The sequence below is a fragment of the Falco biarmicus genome, chromosome 10 (assembly GCF_023638135.1).
Source record: "Falco biarmicus isolate bFalBia1 chromosome 10, bFalBia1.pri, whole genome shotgun sequence".
In the NCBI taxonomy this organism is placed as follows: Eukaryota; Metazoa; Chordata; class Aves; order Falconiformes; family Falconidae; genus Falco; species Falco biarmicus.
The window spans coordinates 14,915,558-14,938,510 of record NC_079297.1 but is presented as its reverse complement, the minus strand read 5'-3'; the positions used below and the strand labels follow the sequence as shown (position 1 = coordinate 14,938,510).

Here is a 22,953-nt window from a genome sequence, read left to right as displayed (position 1 = left end):
ACGCGACCCCTGCCCCTGTGAGCAGCACCTCCAGCCTGAGCCCCCCACCTCCCGCCTGAGCCTCTCACCTCCAGCCTTAGCCCCCCACCTCCAGCCTGAGCCCCCCAGCCCCTGTGTGCAGACTGCATGGCACCCACTGCGCCTCCCTGCTCTGCCCATACTCCGGATTTTCTTCTTTTTACCCCACCAGCTCACTCCGGTGGGAGCTACGGAGCGCTTGCCCAGGGATGGCCGGCCCAAGGACCTCTGCGGCTGGAGCAGGAGCCTTCCTCCCATTGCAACTATTCCTAATCTGAGGAGGAGCACCGGTGTGGAACCGTGCTGCCAGCCTGCTCCCTCCTGCCGTGTGCCCGGGCCACCGGCCCTGGGTTGGCCTTAGCGCTTCATTTAACTGGAAGCTCACAAGTGCCTGTAAGGGCTCCCACACCTCCAGGAACCGCTCTGTAGTGTGTCTGGGATTTTTAGAAATCCCCGTGAACATTTTGGCTTGTGAGTCCTTGTGATTCTCCAGCTAGTCTGTCCCTCCGGGTAGTGGAAGAAGCCTAAGTGGTTTAAAAGAAGGCAGTTTTTTGAAAAGTGTGGATTGGGAGAAAATGTTTGGAGCTCCCAAACCACCTGCGAAGTAGTGCTGGGTGAACAGCCAGGCTCAGCAGCTCCCAGTGCTCCCAGTGCCACAGCTCGGCCCAGGCGCCTCCTCTTTAGATACACACGCAGCAGGGCGGGGGACGCATCGCTTCTAGCAGTTGCAGACGCTCCGGTGTCAGCCAGGACCCCGCTCCGGGCCGCCGTGGCCTTTGGGGACCTGCTGGCCCCAGCGCCAGCCGGGGCTGCGGGGGCGGGCGGGGGCGCGACCCCCGGCGGGTCGCAGCGTCCAGCCGCGCTCCGGCCGGCTCTGCGCTGGGTGCTGGCAGCGGGTGGCAGAGCGGGGGGACACGGGGACGCCCCCCGCCCTGTGCCGCTCCCGCAGCTGCCACGCACCCCCCGCCGCCTCCCCCGCCCCGGCGGGTCCCGGCCCCGCGCCCCCAGCTGCAGTAGCGGGGCCCGCCCGCAGGTGCCGCCCGACTCCGCCGGCAGCGCCTCGGCGGGGGCCCGGCCCGGCGCCCACGGCCCGGCTGGGTACCCACGGCCCCCCGGGCACCCCTGCGCACCCCCGGCCTCACGGCACCCCCGGGCACTCCCGGCCTCCCGGCACCCCGGCCCGGCTGGGCACCCCCGGACCCTGGGCACCCCCGGACCCCGGGCACCCCCGGCCCCCCGGGCACCCCCGCGCCCCCGGGCATCCCCGGCCCGCGGGGAGGAGGGCACTGTGCGGGTCGGCCGGGCAAAGGGTGCAGACACCCCGCGTGTGGCACAGCAGCTGCAGCCCGGGGGCGCTTGAGCAGCTGGGGCACCATCCTGGGAGGTGCTGGTGCTGCGTCTGTTTGGGACACGATAGGTTTCTCCGAAGGGAGAGTGCGCACCCCGAAAGTGGAGAGCCGGGCTTTCGGTGGGTATTCTGGCTAATTTTCTGATGGGCGGAGGTGGCCACTGCCTGGAGAGCGCGGGCAGCGGGGAGCGGGGAGCATGGCACAAAGCAGCACCCGCAAAGCTTGTTTTCCTCCTCAAGAACTCCAATAACTCCAGGCGGGACGCTAGGGAGCAGGAAGCCTCTGGATGAGTGTCTGAGAGGAGTCAGGCTGTGTCAGGACTATGATAGAGCCAGGCTCCCAATGGGCCTGCAAGGGACCATCTGATGACAAAATCCCATCACCGGTTGCACGATGCCCACCTCCAGAGCACGCCAGCACCGGCCTCCCTGGAGTGGCAGCGTGGGCTGATCCCTCCCAGGGTGTTTCCAGCTTGCGTGCTCCTTGAGAGGCTGGCAGGTCATGAAACTGGCTGTGTGAAGGCTGCGGAGATGTTTTCCTGTAAAAAAGCCTCTTCCTCCCACCACCTACCTGGGCCTTTGAAAGCTTTCCAAGCAGCAGAGTGTAGTTTGACTGGAGTGACCAAAAGAGATGCACCTGGGACTGGGAGCTCTGCGGAGGCAATGGGGCTTGAGCTACTACAGCCCAAGTGGGAGTTACAGGAGAAGCGGCTCCTCGCTGTCACCCCACAGAAAGCGCTTGTCAGGGCCCAGATGGTAAAGGCCGCGTTCATCCTGTCCCTGAATATGTAGCTCCTGTCTCCTGAGGGCAGCCCAAGGACAGGAGGAGATGCCACCTCACAGGTGGTGTGTTCAAAGACCTGGCACATGCAGGTGCAGGAGGCAGAGCTGCCCTGGGGACCAGCCCTGCTCCAGGGTGTAAATCCACCCTGTGTGTCCTAGTCACAGAGCTGTCTTTGCTGAATACCTGGTTTAAGCTGTGCAGTCCCATCACACCTAATTTATTCCCTTTTGATGAATACCTGGGTACCCTTTACAGCCTTTTTTATTCTTTTAAGGCCCCAGAGCTGCCCAGGGAATGTCAGAGCCACATTTCACATACTACTCCATACATTAGCTATCACGTAGCTAAGTCCCCGTGACTGCTCCCATGCTGACTTAAGAGTCATTCTGGCTGGGGCCATGTTTTTCCCACAGGGGCCTGAAGTGTCAAAATCGTCTCTCCTGTACTCAAGCTTGAAGATAAAGCAACGACTTAAAGTTCTGGAGTGTGGCTCTCTGCAGGTTGTACAGCAAAGTTTAAAAGGGAATTCTGCACTACCAGGAGCAACACAACTATAAATTCTATCACATTTAGGGGGAAAAGGGTGGATTAGTTTGATTTCTTAATGTAACAGAGCTTATGTAATCACATTGTATATCAGCGTACTCATATTCTTCCAAATTCTTCTCTTTAAAAACTTATTACCCCTTTGGACAGTTTTATCGAAAACTGAGAGAGGTATAAAGCTCAGTTCCTACATTTGCAAACAGCTAGGTTGAGAATGACTCTGCCTGGGCTGCAACTGTGAGAAAGACCAACACATGCTGTCAGACCTTATTAGACACCAGAGAATCCACACAGATCTGACATTTGATTCATGCCCTAACTGTGGGAAAAGCTTCAGGCAGAGTTTGTGCCCTCTCAGGCACCCAGGTCAGTCCCCCAGGAGACGCCAGCCTGCTGAAAGCCAGACTCGGCAGATTCTGCAGCTCCCAGAGCTGTTTGTTTGCTTTTCAGTGCCAAGCTGGGAGGGGGCAGGCAGGGAGAAGGAGCTTAGCAGAAGTCTTAGCCAAAAGGATGCTGGTGTTCGAGGATGGGACTAGGAGCGGTGCAGGCACTGCAGCCCCAAAGGCTGCCACTGGCATTGTAGAGATGTCCTCCTTGAAAGAATCACTGCAAATTATCTGCTCTGCTGCCAGGCGGTACAGGCTGACAGGGCCTTGGGGGCACTAACCCATATTCCCACCGCAGTTTTCATCTGAGCCTCTCAGTGACGTACAGACTTTCTCTCAAACTCTCATCACTGTTTGAGAAACGGCTGAACAGTTGTTATGAAGGATGTCAGAAGTTGGAACTGGTGACAATAAGGACAAAAGTGAGGTGGCTGGACTCTTCTGGTTACTTTTGGTTGAAATCAAGGAAGGCAGAGGAGATCTGGACCACTGTGCCCTTTCCTTGACCACAAGACGGACAGTGAAAAAGGTTGGATCAAATCCAGTCTGTTCCAACCTATGCTGTGATAGTTCAAAAGCATCTCTGACTTTTTAAAATGTAGGAGGAGTTGAAAGACACTCTGGAGAACTTCCATCTGTAAAAACAGGCACAGTTTGGTCTGGTCTCTGTACAAAAGTCCACACGCAGGTGGAACAGCTCCTGCAGGTATGTTGGAGAACTAGTGGAAAGTCTCTGCTCTTTGGCTGCAGGGGGAAGGTGATGTAGATGACAGAGACAGAAAAAGTGTATTTGAGGGGAAGGTTTGAGAAGTCAAGTGTCTATAGCAAAAAATACTTTGCATCAGAGGGGAAGGTAAAGATATTCTTTGCTGTGTAATCTAGCCCGAGAACTATATTCTCTGATTTTTATTCTACTTGCATTAAAAGCCTCTTCCATCGCTTATTCATCTCTAAATTGTTTTGTAGACACAGTCCATTAGAAACCTGCTCTGTTGAATAGCAAAGTAATGAATCTTTGTGCTTCCATTTTCCCCATCTGAACTGGAAAGTGTTTTTCTCACACAATCTCAGTCTTGAGCAGTAATAACAAAACCACAACTTCTGTTGCAGTTCTTTATTTGCAGGTTGTATTCCTCTGTAGACACATCTAAACACAAGTGTACATGACCTGCTCATGACAAGACAGCAGAAAATTATGGTTATGACTGTGTGAACAAATACCTTTCTGATATTTCTGTTTTAATGCAGCAAGGTCCACGATTCGCTGTCAGGAAAACCTGCTCATGACTGTGAGGTTTCTCACTTGCAGGCTAAACTGAGAACTCCTATATGCAGAACAAGAACCTTTGTATATGATTTTTGGTTTAACACTGTACAATCCCTATTTCTAGTTGATCAGGTGACACTGAAATGGATAAAGCTTCAATTATGTCCCGACTTAGGTGTTTTCAATTTCAAAGCAAACACAATCAAGTTGAAGGATTTACATTTACACGTACTTCTTCCATTAGCAAGATCCTGGGCTAGGTCATGTGGCCAACCCGCCTGTTCCTCTAGCGCTTGCACACTGCAGGCACTGAAGGCCCATCTACCGTAGCTGAAGCTGTTAGATGGGTTGGGGAACAATTTATTTAACTTAGTAGCTGAAACGTCAGGCTATTCCAGGTCCTCCATCCTGATTCATCAGCTGTCTTCAATTATTCTAAAGAGTTCCTCAAAGTTTCAGGGTCTTCTAATAAATATTCTACCTCTTTCATCTTCTAGTCTTGCCTTTCTATGACTCCATTGTAACACAAAAGTGGTGTGAGATGGAGTAAAGGAGAGCAGGGTGCTGCGCACTGAGGGAACGTTGGCTCAGATGCTATTTCTCAAGCTATATCTCGATGTTAGATTCTCCTCAGTCGAGGGGAATATAGATGCTTCCTCACTTTCCCCTTTCTGTAATGGATGTGGGACAGAGGGAAGGTATTATTTGACATCCCTGCACTCTTCAGATGTTTTTCATTACAGAAGTAAAAGTGTCAAAAATAAGAGCTTCCACCCTGCCTTAAAGTTCTTGGTTCAGTGTGGGAGGCACTGTTTCTGAAGGGAAAGGGTTTATTTTTTCTCAGTCTTGAATCAATCTCGGCTTTCCCTGCTGTGCCTGCTGGAGGAGGAGGGGAGGGTTGGCAGGCTTGTGTGTGAGGATTCATTTCCTCCAGGTCACCAACCAACCATCAGATAGCACTAGGGTTCAGCTGCCATGAGCCCCAACTGAATTTGACCCAGAGGCTCTGCACAAGATGCCTGCCGCCCAGGGTGCCTTGGGGACGCTCTCCTGCCCTGCTGCTTGTAGCAAAACCCCCCGTCTGCTTCTCCTGCTGGGAATGGGTGTTAGGAGAGGTCAGAGACTCTCTGGTCTGAGCCCTGTTGGAGCTCCTCACTTTCTATTTTTCAAGACTTGTGCTAGGGACAGACTTAAAAGTATCCCTAGAACAAATTGACTGAGGCATCCTCCTTCTGACATGCTCCTGGGATAAGATGAAGCGAGCTGTTTGCTCCCTCCCCAGCCCCTTTTCCTGGTGACACAGATATAGGCCATGCAGCTCTTCCTCTGTTTTGGCAAAGGGAGGGGCAGTTTCCTGTTTTTATACAGAAATTAGATTGATCCAGGATGCCTTTGTGCTTCTGCTGGTCCTGATGCATGCAAAGGGGCTAACCGTGTGTGTACGCAGGCTCTGTGGCTTTTACTGCAGCTTTCCTGCTCGCTGCTAGCATCAAGCCTTTGACCTTCCCTTCCCTGCACTGCACCATGGCTAGAGCCTTGGGGTTGAGATGTATAGAGGGTCACCCCTCTGACCAGCGCTGGAGGCTCCCAAGCACCACTAAAAAGCTTTTCCTGCAAAAAGGGGTCTGCTTTTCCATTCGCCCACTGCAGGGTGTTTCCAGGTTCCTGGGGCAGTAATGCAGTTCCATCCTGCTCCAGCTATGGGCCTGCCCATCCAAGGCCAGGTCTGTATCTGACATTAACATCCCAGGAATCTGCTCCAGGCAGGCAGGAATAAAGTAGAGAGACATGTTTACAACTGCTGGGGGGGGCGGGCAGAGAGCACCAGCGGGGGAGCAGACACAGCCCAGTGTAACAGTTTCATGGTCTAGCTGTCACCGTCACGGAATTGGTCTTGAATAAGGAGAAATGGAAAGCAAGCAGCAAGTCAGTTTTGCTCAGTGCTTTGGCCACAATTAATAAGGGAATGGGGCAAAAGCAGTAAGTAATTAAGTTGGCCGATAGCAGAGCTCTGTCCAGAGCAGGAATGTGCTGCATGCTGTCACGCTATAATTAGCAACATTTTGTTATAGTGCTTTTTCTTTCCTTGAAGAATCCCAAAAAGCTTCACAAAATGCACTTGGTTAAAATCACCAGCTCCCCTTGGGGAGAGAGGTGCCACATCTGCAATGCACTCATCCCATGTGGTGGAACAGCCTGGGGCTGGCAGAGGGAGTAGGATGAGGCTTTTCCTCCAAGGACACCCACTGGGAGACACAGGTTCCCTCTGCCGGGGGTGACCTGTGAAATGGGTGATTTTGCCTGTGAGAAAGCTGGGGTATGGAGAGGTGAGGTGGCTTTCTAAGGTCACTAAGTGAGTCATGGGTAAGGCTAGGAATAGAAGCCAGCAGTCAGGCTCCCAGCTGCTGTACCTATGGTTATTTCTGTTTATGCTCTTCACTTCTCTTGCCCATGGTTTACTGAGTGCATTCCAAGAGTAACTTGCCTGCCAAACTTCCTCCCCTTTAAAACCAGAAATGGACAGATAAGATAGTAGAAGAAATCAGTTTAACTGCTGGTATGTGCACAAACATACCTGAACTCTGTCCAAGTTATCAGCCAGTCTTTTTTTTTAATGCTCTTTTGGGGCAGGAGAAATGCCTCCAGTCTCAAAGTGCCTATGGCAGTTTGCTGGCAGGATATCAGATGATTTATTTCCTTCGCCTGTGGTCAAAAGGAGAAAAAATAAAGCAAAAAATAAAGAAGGCAATCATGTTAGACATAGCAAAACACAGTCAAGTGACTCCAATATAAATCCCATGAAGGCAATGGGAGAACTGTGGCTCTGGGAATTAGGAGTTTAGACTGCAAACCGAAATAAAACTGAAACCCCAAATAAATGCTGTGTTCTCCCCCAATAAATTTTCCCAGAATGCCTTATCTAACTCTCAGTGAAGGTCTGGAGACTTTCTTCTACCAACTTGAGTTGTAAATCAGATTGGGCCCAAGGCCAGAGTATCTGAAAAGCCTTAAATCAGGGGGTAACAATTTGGCTCTTTGTTATTCTTAGGGGGAGCAAAATTAGACTGCTGTGTCAACTGATGTTCAGAGGCAGCATAAAAAGGTTAATTCAGGTAGCAGAACTGACACAGAGTCAGACTGTTAATTCAAATGGAAGCACTGTCCTGGCACAAGTGACCAAAAATGCCACGCTGTGTCTGCCAGTCTGCTATCCAAAAGCAGGCACTGACCACAGAGACAGGCTTGCCTACTTTGTGACATGAGCTCTCTAAGTTCACTCCATCCACCCTTTGTCATGGATCAGCAGATGCGCTGCCCTTGCACCCTTGCATCCCAGTACAGTATCCTGTCACAGCACTCTCCAAACTATCAAGCTGCAACAAGGTCTTTTACCATCTCATACCAACATACTCTTCATGCCAGTCCCTCTGCTGCCTTCTCCTGTCTCACCTCATCCAGGGCATGTGTCTTGTCTCTGCTTCTTCCTCTCTCACCTTCCTTTCCTCAGCTGCTCTCTTTTCATTGGCTCTCAACCACTTAACTTAACCAGCCACAGCTGCACCTTATCTACATCAGCCAACCCACAGTTGTGTACTATCAATGCTAATTAACCCAGCTTCATTCCTCTACAGTATCCCATCACTTCTTCATACCTCTTGGCTCTCCCTGGTCTTTCCTTTCCGCTGTGTTTCCTTCTTTTTGCATTTTGTTCTTTATTTTTCTATTTGCAATGCTTTTATTGCAGTCTTGTTTTACGGTTCTCTTCATTCCCTGACTTGAGAGGGGATCTGCTATGTAAGGCATGCAGAAGCTACTGCTGCTGGTGCAAATGCCCTAGAAGAGCAGGGACATGCCTGGGTCAGCAGGCTGCCGTCTGAGCCTCAGGATGCAGCCCTGAGCTTTTCTGTCAGTGATCTGAGCCATGGAAGCAGGGAGCTGCCTGATCTTTGGCCAGGAGGAATTCAGCAGTGTGGTTCTCTGTTTCTTCTTCTCTGCTTTGCTGGATTCTTCCCAACCTTCTCTGGGATCTTTGCAGAGGGATCAGACCACAATAACGTTGGTTTGGTCCCCAGACATCTTGTATACACAGGCTATCCACTTCTATGAGGTGATTTTTGCAGAGTGTCCCAGGCATAAAAGCTGACCTCTCCTCTTTGCCCTCGCGGTGATTCCCTGATGATAGAGCTGGTGAGTAGTGTACAACCAAGCTCTCCCTCCTCCTGCCAGTCCTGGCTCTGCACACTGGAGTTCCAGGTCCTTTCACAGAAATTAACATTTACTTTAAGAACTAAAATAAACAAAACCAAATAAATCTCCTAATAAAATAAGATCAATAAAAACATAGCCAAGTGCTTTGTTTTGCTTAGAAGATGCATCTTTGTGCATATCCACTTGTGTGTTGCCAAGTTTTGGAAATCAGCAAAGGCTGACATTGTTTACTGCAAATTAAAGACCCTCTGGAGACACTCTGTCTTGCTTTCCAGAGTAGCCTCGGGCTGGGGGAGGGAGGCAGTTGGACAGTAGCATAGAAGAAACCCTGTTCCAGTGTTGCTAACTATAGCATTAATTTCAGAGTCATAAATAACTTCAGTACCATGGTTACAGCACCAGCCAAGTATGATATCATTTAGTTTAGGATTAGGGAAAAATATCTTCCTTGAGGCTGTGGGTTCTAAAATAAGCAACTTTTCCAGAATGGGTTTTCTCCCAAAGACTACACAGAGAAACTCCAGCCTGTAGCTGTAAATTACAAGGATTACTTTGGTAAAACTGACTGGATGAGAAGTGTCAGCAGGTAAAATGGCTCAGAGGGTAGATTCTTCTAAGTTCCTCAGTGAATGACAGCCTGGCACTCTGTCAGTTTTCTTAGAAAACAGCACCTTCTGTGAATGAGAGAAAGTGTAGATTTTTCCAACCAGAGTTCTGTATTATGAAGACATGCAGAAGCACAGGCCCCTTAAGAAATCAGATGCCACTACTGACCATTAGAAAGATGGATTGAGAGATCGGCGGTGACAGTTCCCATGGCTGCATGGACATTATAGTAACTGCGCAAGCAAATGACAGCTAGCGTGCATCCATTGGTCCAGTCAAACAAACAAGTGTGATATTTGTATTACAAAATCTACACACAATTACATGCATGTACCACTCTGCAGGACCTTGGGAGCAACAGTGAAAAGGCTGCTGTGAGAGAGATCCTGAATATGAGTTACTATAGTACAGCATTATAATGGACTACAAGAACCTCAAATGGGACAAGCGGCTCGTGAGGAGGCATAATAAGAGAATTATGGAGAAACAGGCCCTTTAAATACTGAAAAAATGGTCATAGGTTGATGATACAGGAAATCTGGCTCTAGGGCTCCTGGATACAAAATGCTAGACCACACAACCCAAAGCACTGATCCCATTCAAAATTGTTCAAAAAGTTATGACATTAAATCTGTATTGGTAGGCTTTATGCCAGATTAGATATTGTCTTTCTTCCTGCTGCCGGCATAAAGCCAGCATAAACGCTGTATTATGTACTCTGGCTAATTCAACAGAAACGTAATTGTGTGCCCAGGCATGATCTGGATTGAATTTGTCCTGCTAAATGATCCAGTAGTGCTCAAACCTGGTATAAGGGACCATAGAATTGCGGTACAAACTTCCATTTCAAATTTCATGTTTTCTCTAATGTAAGGCAAGAGAATTTTGCCACATTATGTCTGTTATATATATATATTATATCACAAATGTCTGTGATAACTGTTGAAATGTTTTACCTCAGTTTAATGCCATTTCGCAGCACAGATTAGAGGGTTCCCACCCCCCCCACCCCGTGAAAAGCAGTGGAAGAGCTTGAACGCAATTTTAAAAAAGAAATGTACTTTTTATTTCTGCTCTTCCTGCCTCTAACCATACAGAGAACACCTGAAAAGTGACATTTCAGCATAAGCTGAACAAGACTGATTGATACACTGTGTTCATCAGCCCTGCCTCTCACTGCTACAGCCTGATCCCTGCTGATAGATTCTCTGGTGGTTAACTTACCCCCAGCTCCTGATAGCAGTCTCAAGTTTTGAGGCAATTGCAGGCTTCTGCAGCTCTGAGCAGCCTGAGGACCACAGCTTCTTTCTTTTGCTCTGTCTATGCTAGGCTTAGCTTCTTTGAAGTAACTGTTACCCATCATGATGTGGGAGGCCAGCATGGTTTTCATTTTCTTAGCAGTGGATTCAGCAAATACCAGATACCTTGTCCTCTCTTGGGCTGTGCTAAATGGAGGGATGCTTTTGGTTTGGGAATAGTCCTCTGTGTGTACGAATCTCACTGTCTTGAAGCTATCTTTATTTCAGCTGTGAATTGCAAAGCAACCTGAAAGGGAAAAAAAAAAAAAGAGGAAGATGACAGGAGAATTGTATTTGTATATGAGGACAGAGGTTTCTTGAGTTACCTGGTGTGCTTTAAATGAAAAAATACAAAGGCTATCTGGCCAAGGGAGTGGCTAGAAGAGGTCAGCTGACATTAGTCCTGATTTGCAGTACCAACAGTTTCTTTAATATGGCCAGTGAATAAAAGTATTGCTTTCAAGCTCAGAAGATACGCTGCTTGCTTGTGGCTTTGATGCTGACCTGTCCTTTAACACCAGCAAACTCAAATCTTTGTAATTTCTCATACTATGCCCATTTTCTCCACCTTGATTGCAGGACATCTGTTCACTGCCTAATAATACAGGACCCTGACCTACACTGCGATTTCTACCACCTCGTAGGGCATCACTCTTACAATGACCCAGTCTTCATTTTATTCGGGTTATTTAGAGCTTCACTGTTTTGTTAAAACTCTCTGCTGTTGGGGAAGGGAGTCAGGTCTGGTCCACTTGAGAGCTTTTGCAAGCTGTTGAGCTGCAGTATGCCAGACAACCTAGTCTGTAGTTGGGATGGGGCCTGGATAGTCCAAGGAGCCCTCTTTCCCGCAAGAAGAAACCATCTGCGAGAGCTGTGTGTGCCATCTCTACTTGGAAACCCCTGGAAGCTCTTCTCAAATGTAGTTTAGAAATATGCAGACAATTACGTATCACTGCTATTGTACTAAGACTGCCAACTGTGGGGTCAGGTTGTCCCCTTTGTTTTCCAGTAATTACTATTTTTAGTTCAGGTTTCATGAACCCAAAGGTCCTCTGGCTATGCTCTGTACAGCTTCATAGAAGACAGATGGGGCATTACAGATGCAGTGTACTTAGTCCCTGACACTTCATGAGATTCAAAGTCCAATTCAGTTGATTAAAGAATGATGTTTTCAAGTTCCGAGAAAAGCTGTCTCTGGATAGAAGCAGAATACCTGCAGCAGAAAAACAACCTAACAGGGAATAATTTCACCTGCACAGTAAAACAAGAAGATGTAAGTGTTTAGGGATCATGGGAAAAGTGGCTTGTTTTGGTAGCTCTGACCATGTCAGCTTGTCAAGTGCGAGATTTGTGGCCTCCCTCAATGCCAAGGCAGTCTGTAACCTAAAACAAAAGCCTAAAAAAAAAGGAACTAGGTGACCAGGCATTGACCAGAGTAAGTCAGCGTAGAAGCCAGGCCAGGCCGTGTTCCTGGAACTGCAGTTCAATCTCAGTCCAAACATCGAGGTCACCAGTGGCCATCCCATCTGCAGTGTGAGCTGAGGGCATGAGTCAAAGCCACAAAAGGCTGCCATGACCTTGCCAAGTACAAAAAGCGCAAAGATGCTAGACACTGTCGTGTGTGTGCTGATTACTTCTGGCTGAAAGCAATAGAGGAGGTACAAGGTACAAGCCTCAAATACATGGGTGATCAAGAAATCCCAATACATCTGTTGTTCAGAAAGCACAATATAGATTCTAACCTTCCACATATATCAATCAACTGATCCTTATGAGAGGCCTGGGAAGATCCCAAGTAGCACAATTCTCATTTTACTGAGGCCACAAAGAGTAACTAGCTGACTAAAGATTGCAAACATCAGCGCTCATATTAAAACTGAGACTTGGAGAGTTCTTAGCCTCACCACTTGCTGCTGATATGTACCTGTAGCACGCATAGCAGCTAGGGAGCACTGGCCAGAATCCTGATGTTGGGAAACCACAGCTCTCAAATAAAGGACTGCCACACAAACACAGAGGTCTCACATTTAGGATGTCACCATGACAGAGAAGCCCAGACAGGCAGGGTTAGGTCAACACTTCTGAAAACAGTCTGTTTAAAACAAAAACTACTGTTGAATTTAGCTTGTTACTACTGAACAGGTTCCTTGGAGTAACACCAGTATTGTAGGATACAACTTGAACTCTAGCTCCTGGTTTCAGCCCTCAGTGTAAAACATAGCTGACTGCAGATTAACACAAGGTGGCCAATGGCTGCAGGTGAAAATTATACTAAAGGTTGATTGAACACAGATATGGCTGAAATTTGGTGAGGTGCCTGCCAAAGCTGAAAGGCCTGGGGAGAACGAATACAAACCCATGGGCAAATGATGGGAGCCAAGACTATTTCTCACCAAGCTATGTGAACCAAACCTGTCAAGTTTCACACGAAGGGCAGCCCAAGGCATACTCGTTTAGCTCTCAGAAACTGGAATTTATGCATAAATATGTGACAGCCTGTGGTAACCAGAGACTATTCTTATCACAGGAAACGCTGCTGGTCAGGAGGAACAAATGTGTTTGGTCCCCCAGCACCAACAAGCTTTTGACTTTGTCTGTGCTACAAAGATCCTTGGGTTTATTTCATTGGCAACGCTGTTAGTAACAAAAGAGACTAAGTAAATCCATTGACTTACACACAAGCTAACAAGACACGGAGAGCAACATGTTCAGAGCAGAGGGATATAGTGGAGTCTAAGCAGTCTGCCTTTGCCTCAGCTGGGTTCTCCTTAGCTTGATTTGTACCCTGATGAACATGACTAGCAGGAAGATAAATTGACTTAATTTACATATTAATACAAAAGAAGAAAGTTTAGGGTGTTTGGAGGGTTTATAACACACAATGGAAGGTGGGTGGCAGTTTAAGTGAGACTAGAAGAATCTAATTGAGTGTAAAGGAGGTGAAATTTCTGCCAAAGCTCAGTTTCAGGAGCTGCCAGAAGATGCCAACTTATCTCAATTTAGGATCCATCAAAGTAGTATTAGAATTTGGCCTTAAGCATTGAGTAAGCAGCTTTATGTGCCTGTGGGAGGGAGTGATACCCTAACAATAGTAGGAGTGGTGCATGGTGCATGCAAATTACTCTGAATACATTTGCTCTTCACAGTGGATTTTGTATGAGGATGGAAAGGAAATTAATTTATTTTTAAAATAAAGCCCAAGATGTTTGTAGTTATTAAGATCAGTGAGTGATTTCAGTGAAAAATTACCTCTTGTGCAATAAAAACTGCTGTATTATAGCTCGGAAAACATGTTTTGTAACAGAAATAGTCAATGTTGGGGTTTCTATGTTAACAATAACTGTATTTAAAAAAAAACAAACAACAACAAACAAAACCCACAAAACAAATCAACAAAAAGCCCGGAATTTGATTGTAGAAAGAAAAAAACCAGGAAGACACGCCCCTCCCCCCCCCCCCCAAAAAAACCCAACCAAAGAAAAAAGAAAACTTCTTAGAAAGATACTTGAAAAGGGGTTTTGTAAGTAGATTTAAAAGAAAAGCTGCTAAAGACAGAAAATGGCTTTCTATAAATGAAGAATCCTTTCATTTGTGCTGCTCTTACAAAACAACGCAGGAAATCACACAGGATGCTGCTGATGAGGAGGAGGAAGTGGTTTTAAGGATGACATTGGACTCTGCAAGTGGGATGCCAGACATACCTAAGCATATGTCTTTCTGCCCGTTAATATACCATGAACTGCTTCTGCTTTCTCTGCCTCTGCAGGCAGAGGAGCAGCGCACACTACAGTTAACTCAGGGAGCTTGATCTGAAGCTTCTGTGGCTCATGACTAAACAGGGCCAATCTGTCTCGTAATCTCTTGCTTCAGGGTGCTGTGGTTACAAAACCTGTCAGGAACTGAAACTTTTGAAGTCTTACCCAGTTGTCTGGTGAAGGACCCACCCACTCTGAGTCCCATTTGACTCAGACACATCATATGGGAAGCAGGCAACGTATGAGAAGGCCTTACTATAGAAATAGGGCAAAGTATTTGACTTCTGCAGAACTCAAGGCTGCCTTTGCCATTTTAAAGTGGTTACAGTAAACAAGATAATCCATGTTTATTGTGCTCCTTGGCGTGTTGTTTTCCTTTCACTCTTGATGTGGTGTGCAGGTTCAAAGGCACCAGCACAATACCTCTTTGCTTCAACAGAAGACTGCATGTGCTCAGCCCTGCGTGACTGCTGTGATAGCGTATGCATCTACTGTAACTGCAAATGAAAGCAGTTTCAGTTCTAGCTAGTCATTTGCTACCATTTTGAATACACTTCAAAATAACTGCACACAACGCATACAGATACACCTACATAATTTTTGTATGTGTATATATATTTTTATATATATATTTGGCATACTTTCAGTGAAGGTGCCTGTGTATTTCTGCACAGACTCCATGCCTGTGCTTCTTCTACTGTATAGGAAATGTAGCTTAGATTATTTTCAGCTAACCTATACTGCTTTTAGGAAGTTAAGTTCAGCTCAATAGCCACATGAAGCTGAAAAATCTTAAATTTCTATCAGTGCCCTTAAATAAATCCAAATCAGAGTAAAATAGTTATTCATGAGGCTCACTCATAAATAGTTCATTAAAACGTTGTATTGGTGAGCCTATAACAAAATGCAGTCTTTCACCTCCATGCTGTTTCTTAACTCACGATCAGAAATTCAGGAGACTGACTCCACAGTACTTAATCAGAGCCAGCGCAGATCTAACTGCCTGTTCACTGGTCTTGAATTGCCAAATGCAGTAATGCATCAATTCTATCAACTCCTAGTACAAAACTGAAATGCATTTTCCTGCTAAGTGTCACCTAAGCATCAGAGGAATGAGTTTCAGAGGTGAAAAAACCCCACACAGCTGTGTGGCTCAAAGGGTCCCTTGCTTCAGTGACACCTGCCCTATCTGTCCTCATGCAGGTGAAGTGTGTTGTGTGCCTTCCATGCAAAATGTGGCTTAATTCCTGACTTCTGTAGTGAAGCAAGAAACAGCTTTTCAACACTAAGAAAATACTATGGACAAGAAAATAGGAAAATATATGGTCACGTTTTAAATAAGCAATTTATAAAATACAACTCAATTTCCAATCAGCTTGAAAAAAATTACCTTGCCTAACAAACAAGGCCCACCTGCAGTTTGGCTTTTTAGTGTCAAGGTTTCTCTTCGCTGATGGAAAAGGCCTTTGTGTGGGTTAAAGCTTTATAAATGGTTGCACACTGAGGTTTAGTGCTTATGCAGTTTCTCAAGAAGAGGTCAGCCCCTGGTATTCGTGGTACATTGTTTTTTGTGATGATGATGAGACAAGTGAGCTCCTTGTTCCACACCACTCTAAAAGTTATCAAAGAAAAGCCCTGGAGCAGGAAGACCTGGGGCTAAGGTTATCCCCACAGCTGCCTTTCCTGAGCTCCATCCATTCCCTGGGCAGAAGAGTCCCGGAGAGCAAGGATTGCTTCAGTGCACTGCACTCCCAGACGGAAAACATTTTTGCAAATGAAGTAAAGACGGATTTCCCCAAAAACACTGTATCACATTTCCTAGGCTAGTGCAAAGCACTTAAGATTGTCTGGATTGCTGCTCCTTTGGTGTGGATGCAGCCATGCACGTTTGACCTGAACACAGGCTCCCAGTGTGAACATGGTGGCTGTCTTGGCTCCCACAGCTGGCTTTCCACCCCAGGTAAGTCTCAGGGTGAAAACTTCTTGGAGGCACCCTGTGAGGTCCTGGGTATTGCCTGGGTGTGTGGAGGCCTCATGGCCTTGCAGTCTGGCCCTGCGTGAGCCTTGATTTTCAGAAGAGCTCAGCTGCCATCCGCACGCTCATTTCAGTGGCCAGGCTTTGAAAACAGCTCAGCTCTTTAGAGATTGAACTGTGGCAAATCTGGTCAGCTGTGTAACAAAAGGAGCTGTCACACACTAATTCATAGTCATTCGATCTCTAAGAAAAGCCACTTAGCAGATCTGGAGAAAGGCTGAAGATGATAAGGAAAGAACTCATTAAACTGATAGAATTAGAGATCTCTCTTAGCCTTCTGCCCGCCTGACATTTGCCACCTGTCACTCACTCTGTTTCTGTAACTCGGAACAGTAGGTTTTGGGAGCTGAGATTGTGTCTTCCTACATCTTCTGCTTAAAGTCCTTTTAACATTACATAATTACCAAGAATACAAAGGGAAAATGGTATGAAAGCTGCTGAAATCCAGTTTTTGTGATGCTGCTCTTGACAGCAAAAAGTCCCTTCTATCTCAAGAATCCTTTACACAAAGTACATCTCCTAAATAAAACATGTTAAGAATCAAAAAAAACCCCAAACCAACAAACCAAACCAACAAAGCTCTCTAGAAAACCTCTGTAACTAACACATTGCTGGAGCTGATGACCACAGGCAACCTCATAAGCTCATCTGTTGACTCAAATGCTCATTCTGCCAGAGAATAACCCCAAGAGCAGACACCTGGGTTCAAACATCACGAGTCCAGCTTCTCATGGCCTCTGAAGAAATACATTATTTTTTTTAAATTATCTTTTTCCCCAGGAAGGCCTGGAAGAAACTGCAGATTGAGGAACACACCCTGGTCCAAAATCATTAAGGAATTACCTTTTGAATCCTGATGCCCCACAGTTCAGTGTCCTGGGAGAAGGCATCGAAGGGACCTGTCCCTGACTGCCAGCATTGGGCTGAAATGCTGTGTAACTGCAGAGGCTGCTGCTCACCATTACATCGATGATAAATTCATGTAAAAAGAGACAAAAAGGATGCTCCTTTTCGGGTACAGGTCCTGGCCCCCCATTACCAGCGTGGGCAGACCCTGGCACAGCAGCGCCATGTAACACCCCTCCCCAGCACCCCTGCCCACGCCAGGCTGGCAGCTCTGGCCCTGGTGGCTTCCCACGGCCTGCCTTCCCCACACACGGATCTGGGGTTTCCTTTGAGGTCTAGGCATGGTCACAGCACTAGCTGTTACCTTCCCGGCTGGCCCACCCGCTGCAGCACTCGGTGGCACAGGGCTCGGGCTGCCCCCGGCCCCAAAGGGGTTATTTTCTGTCAGGGTTTTCCCTCCTCACTCCCCCACTACCCTCCACTGCTTCAGGGCTTCGCAAGGAGGCCTCGGGGACGGCAGCGCGGCGGCCCGGGCGGCCTCTGCGCCGCTCACCGTGGCCTCTGTCCCGCCGGCCGGTCCCTCAAAGCCGGCCGGGGGTGCGGAGCTCCCCTGGTCCCCGACGGCCGCTCTTACCCGTCCCCCTGCCCGCCTGCGCCGCGGCGCGGCCTGCGCCCTCCGCCTGTGTACAGCCGCTGCCATGGCAACGGCGCCGCGCGGGAGCGCCCGCCTGACGGCAGCCGGGCCACAAGGGCCGTGCCGGAGGGGCGTGGTTAGAGTGGAGGGGCGTGGCCGGGGAGGGGGCGTGGCCTGGCGTTGCTAAGGGGGCAGTTGCTAGGGGCGGGGGGAAATGGCGGCGGCGTGGGGAAGATGGCGGTGGGCTCTGGGGCGAAGCTGGGTTTGGTGCTGTGTGGTGCCTGGTCAGCCGGCCTGCCCCGCTGGCCCTGTCCCAAGTGCTCCCCTGGAGCCTTTAGCGTAACCCTGGTAATAACACTGATGAACATTTCTGGGCTCAGCCAGGGCAGGCCGCCCCTCAAGTGCTCTGCAGGCCCCAGTGTGGTGGCCCACCTCCGGTTGGGCCTCTCTTGGTATTTAGCTGAGATAATTATTTCATAATTATCATTATTTTCATGGGTGAACTAGTGTGAGTTTTTCTCATCTGTCACTCTCTCTGCTGCCCCCTCATTGCTGACAGAGGTAAGAGCCACTTTATGATTTAATTTACTGCATACTGGTGTTTCTTCGAGAGGTTTCCCCCAGCGGCTCCCACGTGCGGGCCTGGGCTGTGTTTAATATTCTTGACTCTCTGCTCCGTGCCTCAGCTGGGGGGTAATTTCACTAAGAGGCTCTGGAGCAGGGTGGCTGTGTCGGGGAGACTTTGTATCCCTTTGGGCAGTTCACAGCCATCTTGTTTTTCCTCTGCGTGTTATAGCTGGAAGCAAATGGCTTGTCTAGCAGAAGAATTAAGGTGTTTTTTTATGTTACTTCAAGTGTGCTTTTTATATTGGGAAAAGGTGTACAGTGAAATCTCAGTAAACAAGTGCTGAAGTATGTTGCTTCATATGTCTGGTTTTGGGTTTTTTATTATGAAGACAGATAACCTCCAGGAGCTCCATTTCTATTTCCCAGGTTCTTTCATTTCTTTTAGCTGAGCATCATCAGCCAAATAGGTATAATAAAACCATGGAAGAAAGCGCATGAACAACAATGCATTTTACCTGAGCAGATGTAAAATTGCACTCGTTAAAGAAGCACATTTAGGCCTAAAATGCAGCTCAGAAATCTCTGTAAGTTTCCACTAGGAAAAAAGATTGGTTCGACCTTCAGAAATTGACACAATGTGCGATGTTTATTAATGGTTTTAGCAAGAAAGTTATTTATACGGGGGGGGGGGGATGTCTTGCCTTTTATTTGGCTGATTTTAAGACTGCCCTTACCATTGCCTAACTTTCCTGCTGAATGGGGTTGATGATCAACTCCCCTACTCTTAGCTTAATGACTTGGCTGCTGGCTTATACTAATGGCCATCAAAAGATTTCTCTGCCCCTCTGATGATGAAAGTAGCACTGTAAATGCTGCAAGACCTGGGCTTAATCCTGTTCACCAGCTTTCTAGAAAGGGGAGGCGGCTCCAAGGCTCTCAATAGCAGTTTCATGCCTGAGAAACGCTCTTTGAAGCGTAAGAGATTTTCTTGCATGGGGCTTTGCTCAAATTATCAAAGAAAATAAGGACCCTACAGGAAAACAGGATGCAGTGGGGTCATTTTTAGGATAGCATAATGCTGCAAGCTTAAGACTGATTTAGTCCTGAGGAAGAGCTTGACCCTCAGGTCCTGCTCCCACCCCCAAATATCCGTCAATCCACTGGCAATGTTTTTAACACTTCCCATGCATGTTGCTTCCAGCTGTTGGACTGAGTCGTGGTGCTGGGCTCTAAGGGTCGGCCGCACTTGGGCTGTGCGACGGGGCAGAGAAGTGTGAGGTGTGTCAGAGCTGCTGCTTACAGTGGCAATGAGCCATCCGTGGTGTGTTTAATGGTTGCCTGTCACATACATGAAACAATCACGCAGCCTGAAGTTGGGGAACATGCCATTGAGATTCTGCTGTGAAGCATGCTTCCTGGCACAAGGCTTGTGAAAGCGCCTTTCTGAAGCATCCCCTTATTTCTCCTGGGGAGATGCTTCCTGCCCTTCAGGAGGGTTTCTGTAATCAAGATTTTTAAGATCTGCTTTCATGTTTTTGCTCACAATTTGATATGGGTGTAATTACTCATGCGGAGGGTCTTCCTTTGAACACCACAGCTCAAAACCAGCATCAGCAATACAAGCCTGTTGCTGCTGTTGCCGTGACTTTCAAGTGTAAGGGTTTCTCCATCTAAAGCAAACATTACCCGAGTTTTACGAAGCCACCCATTTCTTTTTATTGACAAGTCTCAGCATAACCAGGCTGTAAGGAATAAATATGGCAAAATAATGCCACTCTCAGGTCTTAACACGTACATTTAGCAAAGCCAGGGCCCTGGGAAGGGTTTGTGGTGTGACTTTCTGCAGGCACTTGGAGCAGGGATTTGTTTTTCCCGTTCCTCAGCATCCTCTCCTCCAGCCCAAGTGAGCCTGCCAGCAGAGGGAGCGCAGCACATGGGCTCACAAAAATAGGAGCTTGCTAAAAAAACCCAAACAAACCCAAACAATTAGCAGAATGATTATGGTCTTTAGCAGAATAAACAGAATAGTCAGAAGTCAGAAGCCTTTCCCAGGCAATGAGATCCAGCTGTAGGCTGGATGGGGAACAGGCACTGCATCTGGCAGCCATCATGTTCCTCCGGCGGGGATGTCCCTGTGGTGGGGATGTCCCCGTGTATCGCCCAGGGCACTGCCACTGGCAAGGGTGGACCCCTGTCCCGTTTTTCACCCTTCTTGGTAGATCCACCTCTGTAACTCCCCATCAAAGCACAACAGTCCTAGGTAAACCAGAATGGAGCTTCCTCTCCCATGGTGCAGCACTAGAGCAAGTGAAGGGCATGAGTACAGGCGATGGGCAGGGTGATGGTCTCAGAGCTGCTGTGGCGTTGCGTTTGCTTGTGCTCTGGCCGCGCTTCGGGTTTTGGGCAGAAGCTGGGAAGTTTGGGGCTTGCCTGTGAGCAGTGCAGTTCCTGCAGACAGTGGGCTGTGCTCAGCATTGGAAGGTGGAAGTTAAACTGGCTGTCTTTAAAGAGAATGATAAATAAAGACTAACGGGAACTGGAGGTCTCCCCTGGGACTTCATTGTCTGTAGTTTGTGCTACAAATTGGGCTTTTCCAAAGGCCTGGGCTAGTGATAGCCTTGGGAACCTGCCTCGCCTGCAACGTCCCCCTTGTGTCTGGGCATGGGGGGACTGGCAGGGCTACTCTGGCTTGCTGCAGACCCTCCTGCTTCCTGCTCAGACGGACGCCCTCTGGACCCGGCTGCAGCTGGAGAGCACCCCAGCATTGCTTAGTCATGTTAGGAAGATGTGAGGCACTGCAGGAGCATCGTGCTGCCGCAGTTAGGTGTAGGGGAAGCAGAGCACATGGGCTGTATGGCTGTTTTGCTTGGGGAGCAGCAGCAGCTTGTCCTGCTGAAAGCATTTAGCTCTGGGACTTGCTGCTCTCTCCCTGCACTCACGGTGGTGAGAGGTAGCTAAATGATGTCTCCCATATCACTGCCAGCATCTGGGCCCTCTACATCAAAGTTATTACTGGTGTAGTGTCTCAAAACAGGACAACTGCACACCCAGGCTCTGACCCTTCATGTAGAAGGAGGGGGGAGTTTTGGTGGACCCACTTCAGCATAGCTGTGATATAGCTGGGATCCAAATCTGGCACCAAACCACTTGTAGAGCAGGCTGGTCATTAGGAGGAGCTTAGTGTTTGCAGGGTATTTCCATGAGAGCTCTGCAGCCCTTAAAATCGGGTGCACTGCTTTCATTGTGGATTTAAAAATGTAGTATTCAGCCAAGCTTTGGTTGGTTAGTTTTTAACAGGGATTTAAGCATTTTAAATCCTTTCAAAGCTGTAAGTAAGAATCGTAATTTAAACTCTTGCAGACAGATGTCATGGGAAAAATATGAAGACTATTTAAGAGGCAGCCTGCCTGACTGCCTGTCTATCTATCACCTTCTAATCAGCCTGACATGTGCAATCACCTTTCTCTTTCAAAACACTATGAGGCCAGGTCTGCACAGGCGTGTGTGGAGTGACCTGAGTTTCCCCGGGGTCCTGCCCAGTGGTGGGCACAAACTGATGCTCAGCCTCGCTGCAGAGGAGCCTGTACCTGCCGACACCTGGCGATGCAGGTTTGCTGTAAGGGTGCGGTACAACCCATGAAGCAAACACCTGCAGGTTTGGTGGAGGAACTTAGCCACCAAGGCACTCTTCCCTCTGAAGTGGGTGGGACAAGGGAAGACATTTTTACCACCAAATAGAGTTTCTTCCCTACTTGTCTGGGGATGAGCGTGACATTTGCAGAAACTCAAGTGCCCTTTGGAAACAAGCAACACAAGATGATAGTTCGCTTTTTTAGGTGACCCAATTGTATTTTGTCCCCGTCCCCCCCCCCCCCCCCGCCCCGTTGTACAGAACTAAATGATGCTCAGCCAAGTAAATCTCTTACTTGGTCAAGCCTTTCCAGCTGTCCTTCGCTCCTGGGAGCATTTGCCTTGTATGGGAGCCACGGCTTCCATAGAAACTCCTGTTGCCTTGCAGATGTGTTTGGGAGGAGGCAGGAGGAACCAGCAACTTGGGCTGTCACACACACATCTAATTCTGGCATTGCGGAGGAGGTCAAAGGCGACAAACAACATGGGGGTGGCACATCTGACTTCGGAGGCTGGATTTAAATGAGTAAAAAAATGTGGCCTGATTACTTGTTTGAAAAAGTTTGGGAAAATTATTTTTAAGGGATTTTTATAGATAAATGAACTGAGCCTAATTCTGTTTTAAGTAAACCATCGTGTAAAGTAAACCATTAAGTAAACCATGGCTGCTGAAAGGCCCTTCGTGTCAGCGGTGGTTTAAAAGAGAACCTGAGTTTGTTGGGTGAATTTAATGAGGGTCTGGGGGGTCTGAGTGAAAAAGCGCATTGCAGAAATTCCCAAGGTACCATCATCGTGAGCTGCCATGGCTGGAGGAGCATTTCCAGTAACTAGTCTGGTGTCTTTCTGCAGCAAGAGATGAAAGTGCCCTTTGCCTTTAGCTTATCAAAAAGATTTGATTGTGTGCTTGAATAACGTTGCACAGAAGTAGGTAGCTCTATAATACGGCAGAGTAAGGCTTCGTAAGGACAAACATCTGGATGCAAAAAGCAGATGAATTGAAATTAAAGACAAACATTTTGCATAG

At 48.0% G+C, this 22,953-nt stretch overlaps 1 protein-coding gene and 1 long non-coding RNA gene across 2 annotated transcripts in view; one reads left to right on the top strand and one right to left on the bottom strand.

Annotated features, from left to right (window-relative positions):
• Window positions 1–7,063: 7,063 nt before the first annotated feature.
• LOC130155774 (uncharacterized) lies at window positions 7,064–17,842 on the bottom strand. Its single transcript, XR_008824222.1, has 4 exons — window positions 17,733–17,842; window positions 17,096–17,203; window positions 10,389–10,709; window positions 7,064–8,606 (listed from the first exon to the last, which is right to left on the bottom strand). It is a non-coding gene; the product is annotated as an uncharacterized LOC130155774 (long non-coding RNA).
• Window positions 17,843–17,947: 105 nt separating this feature from the next.
• OPRL1 (opioid related nociceptin receptor 1) overlaps window positions 17,948–22,953 on the top strand; it is a 95,564-nt gene continuing 90,558 nt past the window's right edge. Inside the window, exon 1 of the mRNA XM_056354336.1 lies at window positions 17,948–18,293. The gene's annotated coding sequence lies outside the window, so the exon portion shown is untranslated. The remainder of the gene's footprint in view (window positions 18,294–22,953) is intronic.